At 50.6% G+C, this 21,169-nt stretch overlaps 6 non-coding genes across 6 annotated transcripts; all 6 read left to right on the top strand.

Moving 5' to 3' along the window:
- Positions 1-2,495: 2,495 nt before the first annotated feature.
- LOC132211069 (5S ribosomal RNA) lies at positions 2,496-2,614 on the top strand. The gene has a single exon (XR_009447376.1). It is a non-coding gene; the product is annotated as a 5S ribosomal RNA (ribosomal RNA).
- Positions 2,615-6,008: 3,394 nt separating this feature from the next.
- Positions 6,009-6,127, top strand: LOC132211070 (5S ribosomal RNA). Its single transcript, XR_009447377.1, has one exon. It is a non-coding gene; the product is annotated as a 5S ribosomal RNA (ribosomal RNA).
- Positions 6,128-9,521: 3,394 nt separating this feature from the next.
- Positions 9,522-9,640, top strand: LOC132211071 (5S ribosomal RNA). The gene has a single exon (XR_009447378.1). It is a non-coding gene; the product is annotated as a 5S ribosomal RNA (ribosomal RNA).
- A 3,394-nt stretch (positions 9,641-13,034) lies between these two features.
- LOC132211072 (5S ribosomal RNA) lies at positions 13,035-13,153 on the top strand. Its single transcript, XR_009447379.1, has one exon. It is a non-coding gene; the product is annotated as a 5S ribosomal RNA (ribosomal RNA).
- Positions 13,154-16,548: 3,395 nt separating this feature from the next.
- LOC132211073 (5S ribosomal RNA) lies at positions 16,549-16,667 on the top strand. Its single transcript, XR_009447380.1, has one exon. It is a non-coding gene; the product is annotated as a 5S ribosomal RNA (ribosomal RNA).
- Positions 16,668-20,063: 3,396 nt separating this feature from the next.
- Positions 20,064-20,182, top strand: LOC132211075 (5S ribosomal RNA). The gene has a single exon (XR_009447382.1). It is a non-coding gene; the product is annotated as a 5S ribosomal RNA (ribosomal RNA).
- The last annotated feature ends 987 nt before the right edge of the window (positions 20,183-21,169 follow it).

Consider the following 21,169-nt stretch of genomic DNA (forward strand, 5'->3'; position numbering starts at 1 on the left):
TGATGTCAGCCTCCTTGAGTGCACTCATCCAGGCGAGCGGAGAGTATTCCATCACGCTCCTGCGTGGACAGCCGTTGGGGTGACAGGAGGTGAGTTACTCGCTGCAGTATTGCTAGCCTCTGATCTGGTACCCCCCCACCACGGATGTTGATACTGGGGGATTATGCCTCCTCAGTCTGTCTTGAAATCATTTTTAATTCCACAAAAGCACAGGATTCTGCGAACCTGGTCGCTGAGACCACATATTGACCAGCAGAGTGTTTTTTTTACCCTTCGCGTTGAACGTCTGTCATTCATCAGCGACATTCACCTAGGTGTCAAAGTGGGATTTCAAAGCTTTTGAATTTTCTGTAGTGTCTGTTTTGTGCTCGTCGGCAAAGTTCGTGGTGACGACAGTTTGAACGAGTCCCTTTCCGATCACAACAAGAGTGCGGCGGTGTGTTGCTGCTGTAGCTTGTTAAAGAAATGGTAGCTTATCATTTTGCCGTTGCGCGTGGGCAGATTGCCCGTTTGCTTCATATCGCCATGGAACTGGGAGGGGAAGATGTGCAGCCGTTGTACCTCTCACAGTGTTTCAGCTTTGGGCAGTTTCCTTTGTGATTCAGTTGCCTGTTGCAGCCTTGACAGCTGGGAACATTGCTGTGTCTCTCTCTGTTAGTAGTCGTGCGTTTTTTTTGTACAGCTCATGAGTACCTAGGACCAGCTTCACGTCTGACAGCATGCTGTGAGATCGGCAGAAAGCAGTTCATTGTGAATTGCATAGGGTCATAGAGCCACACAGCATGGCAACAGAGCCTTTGGGCCAAATTGTCCACGCTGACCAGGTGTTTTTACCTAAACCAGTCGCACTTGCTTTCATTTGGCCCTGTATCCCTCCACGACTTTCGTATCCACGTACCTGACCGAATGTCTTTGAAACGTTGTGATTGTACCTGACTTTAGCACTTGCTCTGGCAGCTTGTTCCATGTACACACCACTATGGGTATGAAAAAGTTAGCCGTCAGGTCAGTTTTAAACCTTTGTGCTTTCACCGTAAACGTACGCTGTCCAATTTTGGACCCCGCTGTCCTGGGGAAAAGACCCTGGCTGTTCACCTTATGTATGCCCCTGTTGATTTACTGAACCTTTGCAAGGTCGCCTTTCAACCTTCAACGCTTCAGGGAAGACTGTCCCAGCCTATGCGGCCTGTGCGTAGAATTCAAAGCCTCCAGTGCCGGCAACATTGTTGTAAAGCTTTTCTGTAGACTTTGTAGTTTAATATTATCCTTGCAGTTGAAGTGCTGTTAAGATGGTTGTCTGCAGCATGAGTACCTGATAGATGCAGCCAAGAGCCTGACAGCAAGCAAAGAAAGAAAGACGCTTTGCACTTGATCGTGCTTGAATCCGAATGCCGTCTCGAAGCCAAGTTTCTACGTTGTATTCCCGCACGGCTGTTGATCCTCGTATCTCACTGACCTTATTCACTGCGCTGTGTGTTTTGCATTTGTGCTTTAGAGAGCTGTTGTTGTGTTCCTGATAGTAGCTGTTTACTTGCTGCTGTCTCAAATGGAACTATCCCCTTCTCCAGTGCGAAGCAACACTCTCCCGTTATTCACCGAGATGCTTTCAGTTTGTCTGAGGTGGTGCCCGTTTTCAGCTGGCAATAAGCAGCACCTCGATGGAGGGGCAAGCTGAAGCTGGCCAGTGTGCTGTGCGAGTGTGTAAGTGGGTGAGCGTGCGCGGGTGTATTAGTGCGAGCTGTGTTAAGAGAGGGCGGAGGAGTTGCTGCGTAATGTTGTGATCTTGTGTCTGTAATGGAGAGCTTGCTGGGTTGGTGGGTAGGACCAGCAAGACACGGAAAGAGGGTTGTGGCGTTTGTAAAAGTTGTTTGCGAACACAGGAGAAAAGACATGTTGAGAAAGCACGTGGACTCGTGGCAAAAGAGCCCGGGGTGGTCTGTGAGCAGAATTGGCCAGAGTGTCCGGGAGAAAAAGCCGCCTCCCGAGGGTGGGCACTGTCAGTGATGTGGGAGCAGATATTTGGAGTGAATGAGTGAGGGAGGGGGTGAGTGAGTGTGTGTGTGGGTGAGGTAGTACCTGGTGCAAGAAGGGCAGATTTGAAGATGTAAGTGCGATAACGAAGAAGGCTGAAAGCAGTGGCGCCGGCTTGATGCGATTTATCCGGTGAGTTATTGAGAGAATTGTTAACGGTGGGGGTGACGTATGTTTGGTGTCGTGAGGCCGCGCGGATGGATGGAGTTAAGGCCAGAATGGGACGAGCCATGACGACGTTGACTGTGTTTGTGGTGTGTGATTTGTGAGAGTGTGTTGTTCTGGAGAGTGTAAGAGTTGTAGTCTGTGCCTGTGAGAGCGGAGAGAAGGAGAATAGGTTGGAGAGCACGAGGAGAGGAATAGTGCGCTATAAATTTGTGGGTGCAGTGAAATGCCGCAGTGCGTAGAAGGGAATGAAAACTGGGCTACGTGCTTGCAAGATGTCAGAAATGCTGGCAGTCAGCGCCTACGGCCATACTAGTCTGAAAACGCCCGATCTCGTCTGATCTCGGAAGCTAAGCAGACTCAGGCCTGGTTAGTACTTGGATGGGAGACCGCCTGGGAATACCAGGTGCAGTAGGCTTTTGCAGCCAGCAGAGGCTGCCCGCAGCCCTGCACTCTGACGCTGCCATTCATGAAGCCACCAAGGTCCTTTTAACTGCGTGCTCATTCGCTCTGTCTGCCTGTGTCTTTCACTTTTGCTTCGTGCAGTCAAAGCTGCGCTTTCCCTGCAGGAACTTGTTCTCCTTTGCATGATGTCTTCCGCTGTATTTGCATTCTGTCGTTTTCTTCAGGATGACTGTGTCCTTTGTGCCTGGACTGTCGCACGTCGCTCGTCAGATGCTGAAGCAGTGCTCCACAAGTACAACGGGATGTCGGACGGTATCCAGACTTGGGCTGACGAGTGACAAGTAACGTTGGCGCCCCACAATTGCCAGGAAATGATCGTCTCCAACAAGAGACCATCTCAGCACCCCACCCCTGATATTGAATGTTGTTACCAGCAGTATTCATGTAAGGCCCGGTCTGTTCCAACGTTATCCCGTCATCACTAGTGGGCTGTGGGGTTCACTGGCTGGACCAGCATTTCTTGCCCATCCGTGGTTGCCGTCGAGAAGGTGGTAGTGCGCTGCCTTCTTCAGCCTCTGCAGTACATGTGCTGTGGGTGACCCACATCACCCTGAGGGAAGAAATTCCATGATTTTGACTCAGCAAAAGTGAAGGAAGGGTGAAATATTTCCAAGTCAGGATTTTGAGTAGCTTGGAGGGGATCTTGAAGGTGGCGGTGTTCCCATGTATACGCTGCCCCTGTCCTTCCGGATGGAAGCGGTCGTAGGTTTGGACCGTGGTCTACGTGGATTTCTGGTGAGTTTCAGAAGTGCATTTTGTTGGCAGTATACACTGCTGCGACTAAGCGTCGGTGGTGTAGGGAGTGGATGTTTGTGGATGTCGTGGCGATCAGGCGCACTGCTTGGTCCTGGATGATGTCAGCCTCCTTGAGTGCACTCATCCAGGCGAGCGGAGAGTATTCCATCACGCTCCTGCGTGGACAGCCGTTGGGGTGACAGGAGGTGAGTTACTCGCTGCAGTATTGCTAGCCTCTGATCTGGTACCCCCCCACCGCGGATGTTGATACTGGGGGATTATGCCTCCTCAGTCTGTCTTGAAATCATTTTTAATTCCACAAAAGCACAGGATTCTGCGAACCTGGTCGCTGAGACCACATATTGACCAGCAGAGTGTTTTTTTTACCCTTCGCGTTGAACGTCTGTCATTCATCAGCGACATTCACCTAGGTGTCAAAGTGGGATTTCAAAGCTTTTGAATTTTCTGTAGTGTCTGTTTTGTGCTCGTCGGCAAAGTTCATGGTGACGACAGTTTGAACGAGTCCCTTTCCGATCACAACAAGAGTGCGGCGGTGTGTTGCTGCTGTAGCTTGTTAAAGAAATGGTAGCTTATAATTTTGCCGTTGCGCGTGGGCAGATTGCCCGTTTGCTTCATATCGCCATGGAACTGGGAGGGGAAGATGTGCAGCCGTTGTACCTCTCACAGTGTTTCAGCTTTGGGCAGTTTCCTTTGTGATTCAGTTGCCTGTTGCAGCCTTGACAGCTGGGAACATTGCTGTGTCTCTCTCTGTTAGTAGTCGTGCGTTTTTTTTGTACAGCTCATGAGTACCTAGGACCAGCTTCACGTCTGACAGCATGCTGTGAGATCGGCAGAAAGCAGTTCATTGTGAATTGCATAGGGTCATAGAGCCACACAGCATGGCAACAGAGCCTTTGGGCCAAATTGTCCACGCTGACCAGGTGTTTTTAACTAAACCAGTCGCACTTGCTTTCATTTGGCCCTGTATCCCTCCACGACTTTCGTATCCACGTACCTGACCGAATGTCTTTGAAACGTTGTGATTGTACCTGACTTTAGCACTTGCTCTGGCAGCTTGTTCCATGTGCACGCCACTATGGGTATGAAAAAGTTAGCTGTCAGGTCAGTTTTAAACCTTTCTGCTTTCACCGTAAACGTACGCTGTCCAATTTTGGACCCCCCTGTCCTGGGGAAAAGACCCTGGCTGTTCACCTTATGTATGCCCCTGTTGATTTCCTGAACCTTTGTAAGGTCGCCTTTCAACCTTCAACGCTTCAGGGAAAACTGTCCCAGCCTATGCGGCCTGTGCGTAGAATTCAAAGCCTCCAGTGCCGGCAACATTGTTGTAAAGCTTTTCTGTAGACTTTGTAGTTTAATATTATCCTTGCAGTTGAAGTGCTGTTAAGATGGTTGTCTGCAGCATGAGTACCTGATAGATGCAGCCAAGAGCCTGACAGCAAGCAAAGAAAGAAAGACGCTTTGCACTTGATCGTACTTGAATCCGAATGCCGTCTCGAAGCCAAGTTTCTACGTTGTATTCCCGCACGGCTGTTGATCCTCGTATCTCACTGACCTTATTCACTGCGCTGTGTGTTTTGCATTTGTGCTTTAGAGAGCTGTTGTTGTGTTCCAGATAGTAGCTGTTTACTTGCTGCTGTCTCAAATGGAACTATCCCCTTCTCCAGTGCGAAGCAACACTCTCCCGTTATTCACCGAGATGCTTTCAGTTTGTCTGAGGTGGTGCCCGTTTTCAGCTGGCAATAAGCAGCACCTCGATGGAGGGGCAAGCTGAAGCTGGCCAGTGTGCTGTGCGAGTGTGTAAGTGGGTGAGCGTGCGCGGGTGTATTAGTGCGAGCTGTGTTAAGAGAGGGCGGAGGAGTTGCTGCGTAATGTTGTGATCTTGTGTCTGTAATGGAGAGCTTGCTGGGTTGGTGGGTAGGACCAGCAAGACACGGAAAGAGGGTTGTGGCGTTTGTAAAAGTTGTTTGCGAACACAGGAGAAAAGACATGTTGAGAAAGCACGTGGACTCGTGGCAAAAGAGCCCGGGGTGGTCTGTGAGCAGAATTGGCCAGAGTGTCCGGGAGAAAAAGCCGCCTCCCGAGGGTGGGCACTGTCAGTGATGTGGGAGCAGATATTTGGAGTGAATGAGTGAGGGAGGGGGTGAGTGAGTGTGTGTGTGGGTGAGGTAGTACCTGGTGCAAGAAGGGCAGATTTGAAGATGTAAGTGCGATAACGAAGAAGGCTGAAAGCAGTGGCGCCGGCTTGATGCGATTTATCCGGTGAGTTATTGAGAGAATTGTTAACGGTGGGGGTGACGTATGTTTGGTGTCGTGAGGCCGCGCGGATGGATGGAGTTAAGGCCAGAATGGGACGAGCCATGACGACGTTGACTGTGTTTGTGGTGTGTGATTTGTGAGAGTGTGTTGTTCTGGAGAGTGTAAGAGTTGTAGTCTGTGCCTGTGAGAGCGGAGAGAAGGAGAATAGGTTGGAGAGCACGAGGAGAGGAATAGTGCGCTATAAATTTGTGGGTGCAGTGAAATGCCGCAGTGCGTAGAAGGGAATGAAAACTGGGCTACGTGCTTGCAAGATGTCAGAAATGCTGGCAGTCAGCGCCTACGGCCATACTAGTCTGAAAACGCCCGATCTCGTCTGATCTCGGAAGCTAAGCAGACTCAGGCCTGGTTAGTACTTGGATGGGAGACCGCCTGGGAATACCAGGTGCAGTAGGCTTTTGCAGCCAGCAGAGGCTGCCCGCAGCCCTGCACTCTGACGCTGCCATTCATGAAGCCACCAAGGTCCTTTTAACTGCGTGCTCATTCGCTCTGTCTGCCTGTGTCTTTCACTTTTGCTTCGTGCAGTCAAAGCTGCGCTTTCCCTGCAGGAACTTGTTCTCCTTTGCATGATGTCTTCCGCTGTATTTGCATTCTGTCGTTTTCTTCAGGATGACTGTGTCCTTTGTGCCTGGACTGTCGCACGTCGCTCGTCAGATGCTGAAGCAGTGCTCCACAAGTACAACGGAATGTCGGACGGTATCCAGACTTGGGCTGACAAGTGACAAGTAACGTTGGCGCCCCACAATTGCCAGGAAATGATCGTCTCCAAGAAGAGACCATCTCAGCACCCCACCCCTGATATTGAATGTTGTTACCAGCAGTATTCATGTAAGGCCCGGTCTGTTCCAACGTTATCCCGTCATCACTAGTGGGCTGTGGGGTTCACTGGCTGGACCAGCATTTCTTGCCCATCCGTGGTTGCCGTCGAGAAGGTGGTAGTGCGCTGCCTTCTTCAGCCTCTGCAGTACATGTGCTGTGGGTGACCCACATCACCCTGAGGGAAGAAATTCCATGATTTTGACTCAGCAAAAGTGAAGGAAGGGTGAAATATTTCCAAGTCAGGATTTTGAGTAGCTTGGAGGGGATCTTGAAGGTGGCGGTGTTCCCATGTATACGCTGCCCCTGTCCTTCCGGATGGAAGCGGTCGTAGGTTTGGACCGTGGTCTACGTGGATTTCTGGTGAGTTTCAGAAGTGCATTTTGTTGGCAGTATACACTGCTGCGACTAAGCGTCGGTGGTGTAGGGAGTGGATGTTTGTGGATGTCGTGGCGATCAGGCGCACTGCTTGGTCCTGGATGATGTCAGCCTCCTTGAGTGCACTCATCCAGGCGAGCGGAGAGTATTCCATCACGCTCCTGCGTGGACAGCCGTTGGGGTGACAGGAGGTGAGTTACTCGCTGCAGTATTGCTAGCCTCTGATCTGGTACCCCCCCACCACGGATGTTGATACTGGGGGATTATGCCTCCTCAGTCTGTCTTGAAATCATTTTTAATTCCACAAAAGCACAGGATTCTGCGAACCTGGTCGCTGAGACCACATATTGACCAGCAGAGTGTTTTTTTTACCCTTCGCGTTGAACGTCTGTCATTCATCAGCGACATTCACCTAGGTGTCAAAGTGGGATTTCAAAGCTTTTGAATTTTCTGTAGTGTCTGTTTTGTGCTCGTCGGCAAAGTTCGTGGTGACGACAGTTTGAACGAGTCCCTTTCCGATCACAACAAGAGTGCGGCGGTGTGTTGCTGCTGTAGCTTGTTAAAGAAATGGTAGCTTATCATTTTGCCGTTGCGCGTGGGCAGATTGCCCGTTTGCTTCATATCGCCATGGAACTGGGAGGGGAAGATGTGCAGCCGTTGTACCTCTCACAGTGTTTCAGCTTTGGGCAGTTTCCTTTGTGATTCAGTTGCCTGTTGCAGCCTTGACAGCTGGGAACATTGCTGTGTCTCTCTCTGTTAGTAGTCGTGCGTTTTTTTTGTACAGCTCATGAGTACCTAGGACCAGCTTCACGTCTGACAGCATGCTGTGAGATCGGCAGAAAGCAGTTCATTGTGAATTGCATAGGGTCATAGAGCCACACAGCATGGCAACAGAGCCTTTGGGCCAAATTGTCCACGCTGACCAGGTGTTTTTACCTAAACCAGTCGCACTTGCTTTCATTTGGCCCTGTATCCCTCCACGACTTTCGTATCCACGTACCTGACCGAATGTCTTTGAAACGTTGTGATTGTACCTGACTTTAGCACTTGCTCTGGCAGCTTGTTCCATGTACACACCACTATGGGTATGAAAAAGTTAGCCGTCAGGTCAGTTTTAAACCTTTGTGCTTTCACCGTAAACGTACGCTGTCCAATTTTGGACCCCGCTGTCCTGGGGAAAAGACCCTGGCTGTTCACCTTATGTATGCCCCTGTTGATTTACTGAACCTTTGCAAGGTCGCCTTTCAACCTTCAACGCTTCAGGGAAGACTGTCCCAGCCTATGCGGCCTGTGCGTAGAATTCAAAGCCTCCAGTGCCGGCAACATTGTTGTAAAGCTTTTCTGTAGACTTTGTAGTTTAATATTATCCTTGCAGTTGAAGTGCTGTTAAGATGGTTGTCTGCAGCATGAGTACCTGATAGATGCAGCCAAGAGCCTGACAGCAAGCAAAGAAAGAAAGACGCTTTGCACTTGATCGTGCTTGAATCCGAATGCCGTCTCGAAGCCAAGTTTCTACGTTGTATTCCCGCACGGCTGTTGATCCTCGTATCTCACTGACCTTATTCACTGCGCTGTGTGTTTTGCATTTGTGCTTTAGAGAGCTGTTGTTGTGTTCCTGATAGTAGCTGTTTACTTGCTGCTGTCTCAAATGGAACTATCCCCTTCTCCAGTGCGAAGCAACACTCTCCCGTTATTCACCGAGATGCTTTCAGTTTGTCTGAGGTGGTGCCCGTTTTCAGCTGGCAATAAGCAGCACCTCGATGGAGGGGCAAGCTGAAGCTGGCCAGTGTGCTGTGCGAGTGTGTAAGTGGGTGAGCGTGCGCGGGTGTATTAGTGCGAGCTGTGTTAAGAGAGGGCGGAGGAGTTGCTGCGTAATGTTGTGATCTTGTGTCTGTAATGGAGAGCTTGCTGGGTTGGTGGGTAGGACCAGCAAGACACGGAAAGAGGGTTGTGGCGTTTGTAAAAGTTGTTTGCGAACACAGGAGAAAAGACATGTTGAGAAAGCACGTGGACTCGTGGCAAAAGAGCCCGGGGTGGTCTGTGAGCAGAATTGGCCAGAGTGTCCGGGAGAAAAAGCCGCCTCCCGAGGGTGGGCACTGTCAGTGATGTGGGAGCAGATATTTGGAGTGAATGAGTGAGGGAGGGTGTGAGTGAGTGTGTGTGTGGGTGAGGTAGTACCTGGTGCAAGAAGGGCAGATTTGAAGATGTAAGTGCGATAACGAAGAAGGCTGAAAGCAGTGGCGCCGGCTTGATGCGATTTATCCGGTGAGTTATTGAGAGAATTGTTAACGGTGGGGGTGACGTATGTTTGGTGTCGTGAGGCCGCGCGGATGGATGGAGTTAAGGCCAGAATGGGACGAGCCATGACGACGTTGACTGTGTTTGTGGTGTGTGATTTGTGAGAGTGTGTTGTTCTGGAGAGTGTAAGAGTTGTAGTCTGTGCCTGTGAGAGCGGAGAGAAGGAGAATAGGTTGGAGAGCACGAGGAGAGGAATAGTGCGCTATAAATTTGTGGGTGCAGTGAAATGCCGCAGTGCGTAGAAGGGAATGAAAACTGGGCTACGTGCTTGCAAGATGTCAGAAATGCTGGCAGTCAGCGCCTACGGCCATACTAGTCTGAAAACGCCCGATCTCGTCTGATCTCGGAAGCTAAGCAGACTCAGGCCTGGTTAGTACTTGGATGGGAGACCGCCTGGGAATACCAGGTGCAGTAGGCTTTTGCAGCCAGCAGAGGCTGCCCGCAGCCCTGCACTCTGACGCTGCCATTCATGAAGCCACCAAGGTCCTTTTAACTGCGTGCTCATTCGCTCTGTCTGCCTGTGTCTTTCACTTTTGCTTCGTGCAGTCAAAGCTGCGCTTTCCCTGCAGGAACTTGTTCTCCTTTGCATGATGTCTTCCGCTGTATTTGCATTCTGTCGTTTTCTTCAGGATGACTGTGTCCTTTGTGCCTGGACTGTCGCACGTCGCTCGTCAGATGCTGAAGCAGTGCTCCACAAGTACAACGGGATGTCGGACGGTATCCAGACTTGGGCTGACGAGTGACAAGTAACGTTGGCGCCCCACAATTGCCAGGAAATGATCGTCTCCAACAAGAGACCATCTCAGCACCCCACCCCTGATATTGAATGTTGTTACCAGCAGTATTCATGTAAGGCCCGGTCTGTTCCAACGTTATCCCGTCATCACTAGTGGGCTGTGGGGTTCACTGGCTGGACCAGCATTTCTTGCCCATCCGTGGTTGCCGTCGAGAAGGTGGTAGTGCGCTGCCTTCTTCAGCCTCTGCAGTACATGTGCTGTGGGTGACCCACATCACCCTGAGGGAAGAAATTCCATGATTTTGACTCAGCAAAAGTGAAGGAAGGGTGAAATATTTCCAAGTCAGGATTTTGAGTAGCTTGGAGGGGATCTTGAAGGTGGCGGTGTTCCCATGTATACGCTGCCCCTGTCCTTCCGGATGGAAGCGGTCGTAGGTTTGGACCGTGGTCTACGTGGATTTCTGGTGAGTTTCAGAAGTGCATTTTGTTGGCAGTATACACTGCTGCGACTAAGCGTCGGTGGTGTAGGGAGTGGATGTTTGTGGATGTCGTGGCGATCAGGCGCACTGCTTGGTCCTGGATGATGTCAGCCTCCTTGAGTGCACTCATCCAGGCGAGCGGAGAGTATTCCATCACGCTCCTGCGTGGACAGCCGTTGGGGTGACAGGAGGTGAGTTACTCGCTGCAGTATTGCTAGCCTCTGATCTGGTACCCCCCCACCGCGGATGTTGATACTGGGGGATTATGCCTCCTCAGTCTGTCTTGAAATCATTTTTAATTCCACAAAAGCACAGGATTCTGCGAACCTGGTCGCTGAGACCACATATTGACCAGCAGAGTGTTTTTTTTACCCTTCGCGTTGAACGTCTGTCATTCATCAGCGACATTCACCTAGGTGTCAAAGTGGGATTTCAAAGCTTTTGAATTTTCTGTAGTGTCTGTTTTGTGCTCGTCGGCAAAGTTCGTGGTGACGACAGTTTGAACGAGTCCCTTTCCGATCACAACAAGAGTGCGGCGGTGTGTTGCTGCTGTAGCTTGTTAAAGAAATGGTAGCTTATAATTTTGCCGTTGCGCGTGGGCAGATTGCCCGTTTGCTTCATATCGCCATGGAACTGGGAGGGGAAGATGTGCAGCCGTTGTACCTCTCACAGTGTTTCAGCTTTGGGCAGTTTCCTTTGTGATTCAGTTGCCTGTTGCAGCCTTGACAGCTGGGAACATTGCTGTGTCTCTCTCTGTTAGTAGTCGTGCGTTTTTTTTGTACAGCTCATGAGTACCTAGGACCAGCTTCACGTCTGACAGCATGCTGTGAGATCGGCAGAAAGCAGTTCATTGTGAATTGCATAGGGTCATAGAGCCACACAGCATGGCAACAGAGCCTTTGGGCCAAATTGTCCACGCTGACCAGGTGTTTTTACCTAAACCAGTCGCACTTGCTTTCATTTGGCCCTGTATCCCTCCACGACTTTCGTATCCACGTACCTGACCGAATGTCTTTGAAACGTTGTGATTGTACCTGACTTTAGCACTTGCTCTGGCAGCTTGTTCCATGTACACACCACTATGGGTATGAAAAAGTTAGCCGTCAGGTCAGTTTTAAACCTTTGTGCTTTCACCGTAAACGTACGCTGTCCAATTTTGGACCCCGCTGTCCTGGGGAAAAGACCCTGGCTGTTCACCTTATGTATGCCCCTGTTGATTTACTGAACCTTTGCAAGGTCGCCTTTCAACCTTCAACGCTTCAGGGAAGACTGTCCCAGCCTATGCGGCCTGTGCGTAGAATTCAAAGCCTCCAGTGCCGGCAACATTGTTGTAAAGCTTTTCTGTAGACTTTGTAGTTTAATATTATCCTTGCAGTTGAAGTGCTGTTAAGATGGTTGTCTGCAGCATGAGTACCTGATAGATGCAGCCAAGAGCCTGACAGCAAGCAAAGAAAGAAAGACGCTTTGCACTTGATCGTGCTTGAATCCGAATGCCGTCTCGAAGCCAAGTTTCTACGTTGTATTCCCGCACGGCTGTTGATCCTCGTATCTCACTGACCTTATTCACTGCGCTGTGTGTTTTGCATTTGTGCTTTAGAGAGCTGTTGTTGTGTTCCTGATAGTAGCTGTTTACTTGCTGCTGTCTCAAATGGAACTATCCCCTTCTCCAGTGCGAAGCAACACTCTCCCGTTATTCACCGAGATGCTTTCAGTTTGTCTGAGGTGGTGCCCGTTTTCAGCTGGCAATAAGCAGCACCTCGATGGAGGGGCAAGCTGAAGCTGGCCAGTGTGCTGTGCGAGTGTGTAAGTGGGTGAGCGTGCGCGGGTGTATTAGTGCGAGCTGTGTTAAGAGAGGGCGGAGGAGTTGCTGCGTAATGTTGTGATCTTGTGTCTGTAATGGAGAGCTTGCTGGGTTGGTGGGTAGGACCAGCAAGACACGGAAAGAGGGTTGTGGCGTTTGTAAAAGTTGTTTGCGAACACAGGAGAAAAGACATGTTGAGAAAGCACGTGGACTCGTGGCAAAAGAGCCCGGGGTGGTCTGTGAGCAGAATTGGCCAGAGTGTCCGGGAGAAAAAGCCGCCTCCCGAGGGTGGGCACTGTCAGTGATGTGGGAGCAGATATTTGGAGTGAATGAGTGAGGGAGGGGGTGAGTGAGTGTGTGTGTGGGTGAGGTAGTACCTGGTGCAAGAAGGGCAGATTTGAAGATGTAAGTGCGATAACGAAGAAGGCTGAAAGCAGTGGCGCCGGCTTGATGCGATTTATCCGGTGAGTTATTGAGAGAATTGTTAACGGTGGGGGTGACGTATGTTTGGTGTCGTGAGGCCGCGCGGATGGATGGAGTTAAGGCCAGAATGGGACGAGCCATGACGACGTTGACTGTGTTTGTGGTGTGTGATTTGTGAGAGTGTGTTGTTCTGGAGAGTGTAAGAGTTGTAGTCTGTGCCTGTGAGAGCGGAGAGAAGGAGAATAGGTTGGAGAGCACGAGGAGAGGAATAGTGCGCTATAAATTTGTGGGTGCAGTGAAATGCCGCAGTGCGTAGAAGGGAATGAAAACTGGGCTACGTGCTTGCAAGATGTCAGAAATGCTGGCAGTCAGCGCCTACGGCCATACTAGTCTGAAAACGCCCGATCTCGTCTGATCTCGGAAGCTAAGCAGACTCAGGCCTGGTTAGTACTTGGATGGGAGACCGCCTGGGAATACCAGGTGCAGTAGGCTTTTGCAGCCAGCAGAGGCTGCCCGCAGCCCTGCACTCTGACGCTGCCATTCATGAAGCCACCAAGGTCCTTTTAACTGCGTGCTCATTCGCTCTGTCTGCCTGTGTCTTTCACTTTTGCTTCGTGCAGTCAAAGCTGCGCTTTCCCTGCAGGAACTTGTTCTCCTTTGCATGATGTCTTCCGCTGTATTTGCATTCTGTCGTTTTCTTCAGGATGACTGTGTCCTTTGTGCCTGGACTGTCGCACGTCGCTCGTCAGATGCTGAAGCAGTGCTCCACAAGTACAACGGGATGTCGGACGGTATCCAGACTTGGGCTGACGAGTGACAAGTAACGTTGGCGCCCCACAATTGCCAGGAAATGATCGTCTCCAACAAGAGACCATCTCAGCACCCCACCCCTGATATTGAATGTTGTTACCAGCAGTATTCATGTAAGGCCCGGTCTGTTCCAACGTTATCCCGTCATCACTAGTGGGCTGTGGGGTTCACTGGCTGGACCAGCATTTCTTGCCCATCCGTGGTTGCCGTCGAGAAGGTGGTAGTGCGCTGCCTTCTTCAGCCTCTGCAGTACATGTGCTGTGGGTGACCCACATCACCCTGAGGGAAGAAATTCCATGATTTTGACTCAGCAAAAGTGAAGGAAGGGTGAAATATTTCCAAGTCAGGATTTTGAGTAGCTTGGAGGGGATCTTGAAGGTGGCGGTGTTCCCATGTATACGCTGCCCCTGTCCTTCCGGATGGAAGCGGTCGTAGGTTTGGACCGTGGTCTACGTGGATTTCTGGTGAGTTTCAGAAGTGCATTTTGTTGGCAGTATACACTGCTGCGACTAAGCGTCGGTGGTGTAGGGAGTGGATGTTTGTGGATGTCGTGGCGATCAGGCGCACTGCTTGGTCCTGGATGATGTCAGCCTCCTTGAGTGCACTCATCCAGGCGAGCGGAGAGTATTCCATCACGCTCCTGCGTGGACAGCCGTTGGGGTGACAGGAGGTGAGTTACTCGCTGCAGTATTGCTAGCCTCTGATCTGGTACCCCCCCACCGCGGATGTTGATACTGGGGGATTATGCCTCCTCAGTCTGTCTTGAAATCATTTTTAATTCCACAAAAGCACAGGATTCTGCGAACCTGGTCGCTGAGACCACATATTGACCAGCAGAGTGTTTTTTTTACCCTTCGCGTTGAACGTCTGTCATTCATCAGCGACATTCACCTAGGTGTCAAAGTGGGATTTCAAAGCTTTTGAATTTTCTGTAGTGTCTGTTTTGTGCTCGTCGGCAAAGTTCATGGTGACGACAGTTTGAACGAGTCCCTTTCCGATCACAACAAGAGTGCGGCGGTGTGTTGCTGCTGTAGCTTGTTAAAGAAATGGTAGCTTATAATTTTGCCGTTGCGCGTGGGCAGATTGCCCGTTTGCTTCATATCGCCATGGAACTGGGAGGGGAAGATGTGCAGCCGTTGTACCTCTCACAGTGTTTCAGCTTTGGGCAGTTTCCTTTGTGATTCAGTTGCCTGTTGCAGCCTTGACAGCTGGGAACATTGCTGTGTCTCTCTCTGTTAGTAGTCGTGCGTTTTTTTTTGTACAGCTCATGAGTACCTAGGACCAGCTTCACGTCTGACAGCATGCTGTGAGATCGGCAGAAAGCAGTTCATTGTGAATTGCATAGGGTCATAGAGCCACACAGCATGGCAACAGAGCCTTTGGGCCAAATTGTCCACGCTGACCAGGTGTTTTTAACTAAACCAGTCGCACTTGCTTTCATTTGGCCCTGTATCCCTCCACGACTTTCGTATCCACGTACCTGACCGAATGTCTTTGAAACGTTGTGATTGTACCTGACTTTAGCACTTGCTCTGGCAGCTTGTTCCATGTGCACGCCACTATGGGTATGAAAAAGTTAGCTGTCAGGTCAGTTTTAAACCTTTCTGCTTTCACCGTAAACGTACGCTGTCCAATTTTGGACCCCCCTGTCCTGGGGAAAAGACCCTGGCTGTTCACCTTATGTATGCCCCTGTTGATTTCCTGAACCTTTGTAAGGTCGCCTTTCAACCTTCAACGCTTCAGGGAAAACTGTCCCAGCCTATGCGGCCTGTGCGTAGAATTCAAAGCCTCCAGTGCCGGCAACATTGTTGTAAAGCTTTTCTGTAGACTTTGTAGTTTAATATTATCCTTGCAGTTGAAGTGCTGTTAAGATGGTTGTCTGCAGCATGAGTACCTGATAGATGCAGCCAAGAGCCTGACAGCAAGCAAAGAAAGAAAGACGCTTTGCACTTGATCGTACTTGAATCCGAATGCCGTCTCGAAGCCAAGTTTCTACGTTGTATTCCCGCACGGCTGTTGATCCTCGTATCTCACTGACCTTATTCACTGCGCTGTGTGTTTTGCATTTGTGCTTTAGAGAGCTGTTGTTGTGTTCCAGATAGTAGCTGTTTACTTGCTGCTGTCTCAAATGGAACTATCCCCTTCTCCAGTGCGAAGCAACACTCTCCCGTTATTCACCGAGATGCTTTCAGTTTGTCTGAGGTGGTGCCCGTTTTCAGCTGGCAATAAGCAGCACCTCGATGGAGGGGCAAGCTGAAGCTGGCCAGTGTGCTGTGCGAGTGTGTAAGTGGGTGAGCGTGCGCGGGTGTATTAGTGCGAGCTGTGTTAAGAGAGGGCGGAGGAGTTGCTGCGTAATGTTGTGATCTTGTGTCTGTAATGGAGAGCTTGCTGGGTTGGTGGGTAGGACCAGCAAGACACGGAAAGAGGGTTGTGGCGTTTGTAAAAGTTGTTTGCGAACACAGGAGAAAAGACATGTTGAGAAAGCACGTGGACTCGTGGCAAAAGAGCCCGGGGTGGTCTGTGAGCAGAATTGGCCAGAGTGTCCGGGAGAAAAAGCCGCCTCCCGAGGGTGGGCACTGTCAGTGATGTGGGAGCAGATATTTGGAGTGAATGAGTGAGGGAGGGGGTGAGTGAGTGTGTGTGTGGGTGAGGTAGTACCTGGTGCAAGAAGGGCAGATTTGAAGATGTAAGTGCGATAACGAAGAAGGCTGAAAGCAGTGGCGCCGGCTTGATGCGATTTATCCGGTGAGTTATTGAGAGAATTGTTAACGGTGGGGGTGACGTATGTTTGGTGTCGTGAGGCCGCGCGGATGGATGGAGTTAAGGCCAGAATGGGACGAGCCATGACGACGTTGACTGTGTTTGTGGTGTGTGATTTGTGAGAGTGTGTTGTTCTGGAGAGTGTAAGAGTTGTAGTCTGTGCCTGTGAGAGCGGAGAGAAGGAGAATAGGTTGGAGAGCACGAGGAGAGGAATAGTGCGCTATAAATTTGTGGGTGCAGTGAAATGCCGCAGTGCGTAGAAGGGAATGAAAACTGGGCTACGTGCTTGCAAGATGTCAGAAATGCTGGCAGTCAGCGCCTACGGCCATACTAGTCTGAAAACGCCCGATCTCGTCTGATCTCGGAAGCTAAGCAGACTCAGGCCTGGTTAGTACTTGGATGGGAGACCGCCTGGGAATACCAGGTGCAGTAGGCTTTTGCAGCCAGCAGAGGCTGCCCGCAGCCCTGCACTCTGACGCTGCCATTCATGAAGCCACCAAGGTCCTTTTAACTGCGTGCTCATTCGCTCTGTCTGCCTGTGTCTTTCACTTTTGCTTCGTGCAGTCAAAGCTGCGCTTTCCCTGCAGGAACTTGTTCTCCTTTGCATGATGTCTTCCGCTGTATTTGCATTCTGTCGTTTTCTTCAGGATGACTGTGTCCTTTGTGCCTGGACTGTCGCACGTCGCTCGTCAGATGCTGAAGCAGTGCTCCACAAGTACAACGGGATGTCGGACGGTATCCAGACTTGGGCTGACGAGTGACAAGTAACGTTGGCGCCCCACAATTGCCAGGAAATGATCGTCTCCAACAAGAGACCATCTCAGCACCCCACCCCTGATATTGAATGTTGTTACCAGCAGTATTCATGTAAGGCCCGGTCTGTTCCAACGTTATCCCGTCATCACTAGTGGGCTGTGGGGTTCACTGGCTGGACCAGCATTTCTTGCCCATCCGTGGTTGCCGTCGAGAAGGTGGTAGTGCGCTGCCTTCTTCAGCCTCTGCAGTACATGTGCTGTGGGTGACCCACATCACCCTGAGGGAAGAAATTCCATGATTTTGACTCAGCAAAAGTGAAGGAAGGGTGAAATATTTCCAAGTCAGGATTTTGAGTAGCTTGGAGGGGATCTTGAAGGTGGCGGTGTTCCCATGTATACGCTGCCCCTGTCCTTCCGGATGGAAGCGGTCGTAGGTTTGGACCGTGGTCTACGTGGATTTCTGGTGAGTTTCAGAAGTGCATTTTGTTGGCAGTATACACTGCTGCGACTAAGCGTCGGTGGTGTAGGGAGTGGATGTTTGTGGATGTCGTGGCGATCAGGCGCACTGCTTGGTCCTGGATGATGTCAGCCTCCTTGAGTGCACTCATCCAGGCGAGCGGAGAGTATTCCATCACGCTCCTGCGTGGACAGCCGTTGGGGTGACAGGAGGTGAGTTACTCGCTGCAGTATTGCTAGCCTCTGATCTGGTACCCCCCCACCGCGGATGTTGATACTGGGGGATTATGCCTCCTCAGTCTGTCTTGAAATCATTTTTAATTCCACAAAAGCACAGGATTCTGCGAACCTGGTCGCTGAGACCACATATTGACCAGCAGAGTGTTTTTTTTACCCTTCGCGTTGAACGTCTGTCATTCATCAGCGACATTCACCTAGGTGTCAAAGTGGGATTTCAAAGCTTTTGAATTTTCTGTAGTGTCTGTTTTGTGCTCGTCGGCAAAGTTCGTGGTGACGACAGTTTGAACGAGTCCCTTTCCGATCACAACAAGAGTGCGGCGGTGTGTTGCTGCTGTAGCTTGTTAAAGAAATGGTAGCTTATAATTTTGCCGTTGCGCGTGGGCAGATTGCCCGTTTGCTTCATATCGCCATGGAACTGGGAGGGGAAGATGTGCAGCCGTTGTACCTCTCACAGTGTTTCAGCTTTGGGCAGTTTCCTTTGTGATTCAGTTGCCTGTTGCAGCCTTGACAGCTGGGAACATTGCTGTGTCTCTCTCTGTTAGTAGTCGTGCGTTTTTTTTGTACAGCTCATGAGTACCTAGGACCAGCTTCACGTCTGACAGCATGCTGTGAGATCGGCAGAAAGCAGTTCATTGTGAATTGCATAGGGTCATAGAGCCACACAGCATGGCAACAGAGCCTTTGGGCCAAATTGTCCACGCTGACCAGGTGTTTTTACCTAAACCAGTCGCACTTGCTTTCATTTGGCCCTGTATCCCTCCACGACTTTCGTATCCACGTACCTGACCGAATGTCTTTGAAACGTTGTGATTGTACCTGACTTTAGCACTTGCTCTGGCAGCTTGTTCCATGTACACACCACTATGGGTATGAAAAAGTTAGCCGTCAGGTCAGTTTTAAACCTTTGTGCTTTCACCGTAAACGTACGCTGTCCAATTTTGGACCCCGCTGTCCTGGGGAAAAGACCCTGGCTGTTCACCTTATGTATGCCCCTGTTGATTTACTGAACCTTTGCAAGGTCGCCTTTCAACCTTCAACGCTTCAGGGAAGACTGTCCCAGCCTATGCGGCCTGTGCGTAGAATTCAAAGCCTCCAGTGCCGGCAACATTGTTGTAAAGCTTTTCTGTAGACTTTGTAGTTTAATATTATCCTTGCAGTTGAAGTGCTGTTAAGATGGTTGTCTGCAGCATGAGTACCTGATAGATGCAGCCAAGAGCCTGACAGCAAGCAAAGAAAGAAAGACGCTTTGCACTTGATCGTGCTTGAATCCGAATGCCGTCTCGAAGCCAAGTTTCTACGTTGTATTCCCGCACGGCTGTTGATCCTCGTATCTCACTGACCTTATTCACTGCGCTGTGTGTTTTGCATTTGTGCTTTAGAGAGCTGTTGTTGTGTTCCTGATAGTAGCTGTTTACTTGCTGCTGTCTCAAATGGAACTATCCCCTTCTCCAGTGCGAAGCAACACTCTCCCGTTATTCACCGAGATGCTTTCAGTTTGTCTGAGGTGGTGCCCGTTTTCAGCTGGCAATAAGCAGCACCTCGATGGAGGGGCAAGCTGAAGCTGGCCAGTGTGCTGTGCGAGTGTGTAAGTGGGTGAGCGTGCGCGGGTGTATTAGTGCGAGCTGTGTTAAGAGAGGGCGGAGGAGTTGCTGCGTAATGTTGTGATCTTGTGTCTGTAATGGAGAGCTTGCTGGGTTGGTGGGTAGGACCAGCAAGACACGGAAAGAGGGTTGTGGCGTTTGTAAAAGTTGTTTGCGAACACAGGAGAAAAGACATGTTGAGAAAGCACGTGGACTCGTGGCAAAAGAGCCCGGGGTGGTCTGTGAGCAGAATTGGCCAGAGTGTCCGGGAGAAAAAGCCGCCTCCCGAGGGTGGGCACTGTCAGTGATGTGGGAGCAGATATTTGGAGTGAATGAGTGAGGGAGGGGGTGAGTGAGTGTGTGTGTGTGGGTGAGGTAGTACCTGGTGCAAGAAGGGCAGATTTGAAGATGTAAGTGCGATAACGAAGAAGGCTGAAAGCAGTGGCGCCGGCTTGATGCGATTTATCCGGTGAGTTATTGAGAGAATTGTTAACGGTGGGGGTGACGTATGTTTGGTGTCGTGAGGCCGCGCGGATGGATGGAGTTAAGGCCAGAATGGGACGAGCCATGACGACGTTGACTGTGTTTGTGGTGTGTGATTTGTGAGAGTGTGTTGTTCTGGAGAGTGTAAGAGTTGTAGTCTGTGCCTGTGAGAGCGGAGAGAAGGAGAATAGGTTGGAGAGCACGAGGAGAGGAATAGTGCGCTATAAATTTGTGGGTGCAGTGAAATGCCGCAGTGCGTAGAAGGGAATGAAAACTGGGCTACGTGCTTGCAAGATGTCAGAAATGCTGGCAGTCAGCGCCTACGGCCATACTAGTCTGAAAACGCCCGATCTCGTCTGATCTCGGAAGCTAAGCAGACTCAGGCCTGGTTAGTACTTGGATGGGAGACCGCCTGGGAATACCAGGTGCAGTAGGCTTTTGCAGCCAGCAGAGGCTGCCCGCAGCCCTGCACTCTGACGCTGCCATTCATGAAGCCACCAAGGTCCTTTTAACTGCGTGCTCATTCGCTCTGTCTGCCTGTGTCTTTCACTTTTGCTTCGTGCAGTCAAAGCTGCGCTTTCCCTGCAGGAACTTGTTCTCCTTTGCATGATGTCTTCCGCTGTATTTGCATTCTGTCGTTTTCTTCAGGATGACTGTGTCCTTTGTGCCTGGACTGTCGCACGTCGCTCGTCAGATGCTGAAGCAGTGCTCCACAAGTACAACGGAATGTCGGACGGTATCCAGACTTGGGCTGACAAGTGACAAGTAACGTTGGCGCCCCACAATTGCCAGGAAATGATCGTCTCCAAGAAGAGACCATCTCAGCACCCCACCCCTGATATTGAATGTTGTTACCAGCAGTATTCATGTAAGGCCCGGTCTGTTCCAACGTTATCCCGTCATCACTAGTGGGCTGTGGGGTTCACTGGCTGGACCAGCATTTCTTGCCCATCCGTGGTTGCCGTCGAGAAGGTGGTAGTGCGCTGCCTTCTTCAGCCTCTGCAGTACATGTGCTGTGGGTGACCCACATCACCCTGAGGGAAGAAATTCCATGATTTTGACTCAGCAAAAGTGAAGGAAGGGTGAAATATTTCCAAGTCAGGATTTTGAGTAGCTTGGAGGGGATCTTGAAGGTGGCGGTGTTCCCATGTATACGCTGCCCCTGTCCTTCCGGATGGAAGCGGTCGTAGGTTTGGACCGTGGTCTACGTGGATTTCTGGTGAGTTTCAGAAGTGCATTTTGTTGGCAGTATACACTGCTGCGACTAAGCGTCGGTGGTGTAGGGAGTGGATGTTTGTGGATGTCGTGGCGATCAGGCGCACTGCTTGGTCCTGGATGATGTCAGCCTCCTTGAGTGCACTCATCCAGGCGAGCGGAGAGTATTCCATCACGCTCCTGCGTGGACAGCCGTTGGGGTGACAGGA

This window comes from Stegostoma tigrinum, chromosome 27 (genome assembly GCF_030684315.1).
Source record: "Stegostoma tigrinum isolate sSteTig4 chromosome 27, sSteTig4.hap1, whole genome shotgun sequence".
Taxonomy (NCBI): Eukaryota; Metazoa; Chordata; class Chondrichthyes; order Orectolobiformes; family Stegostomatidae; genus Stegostoma; species Stegostoma tigrinum.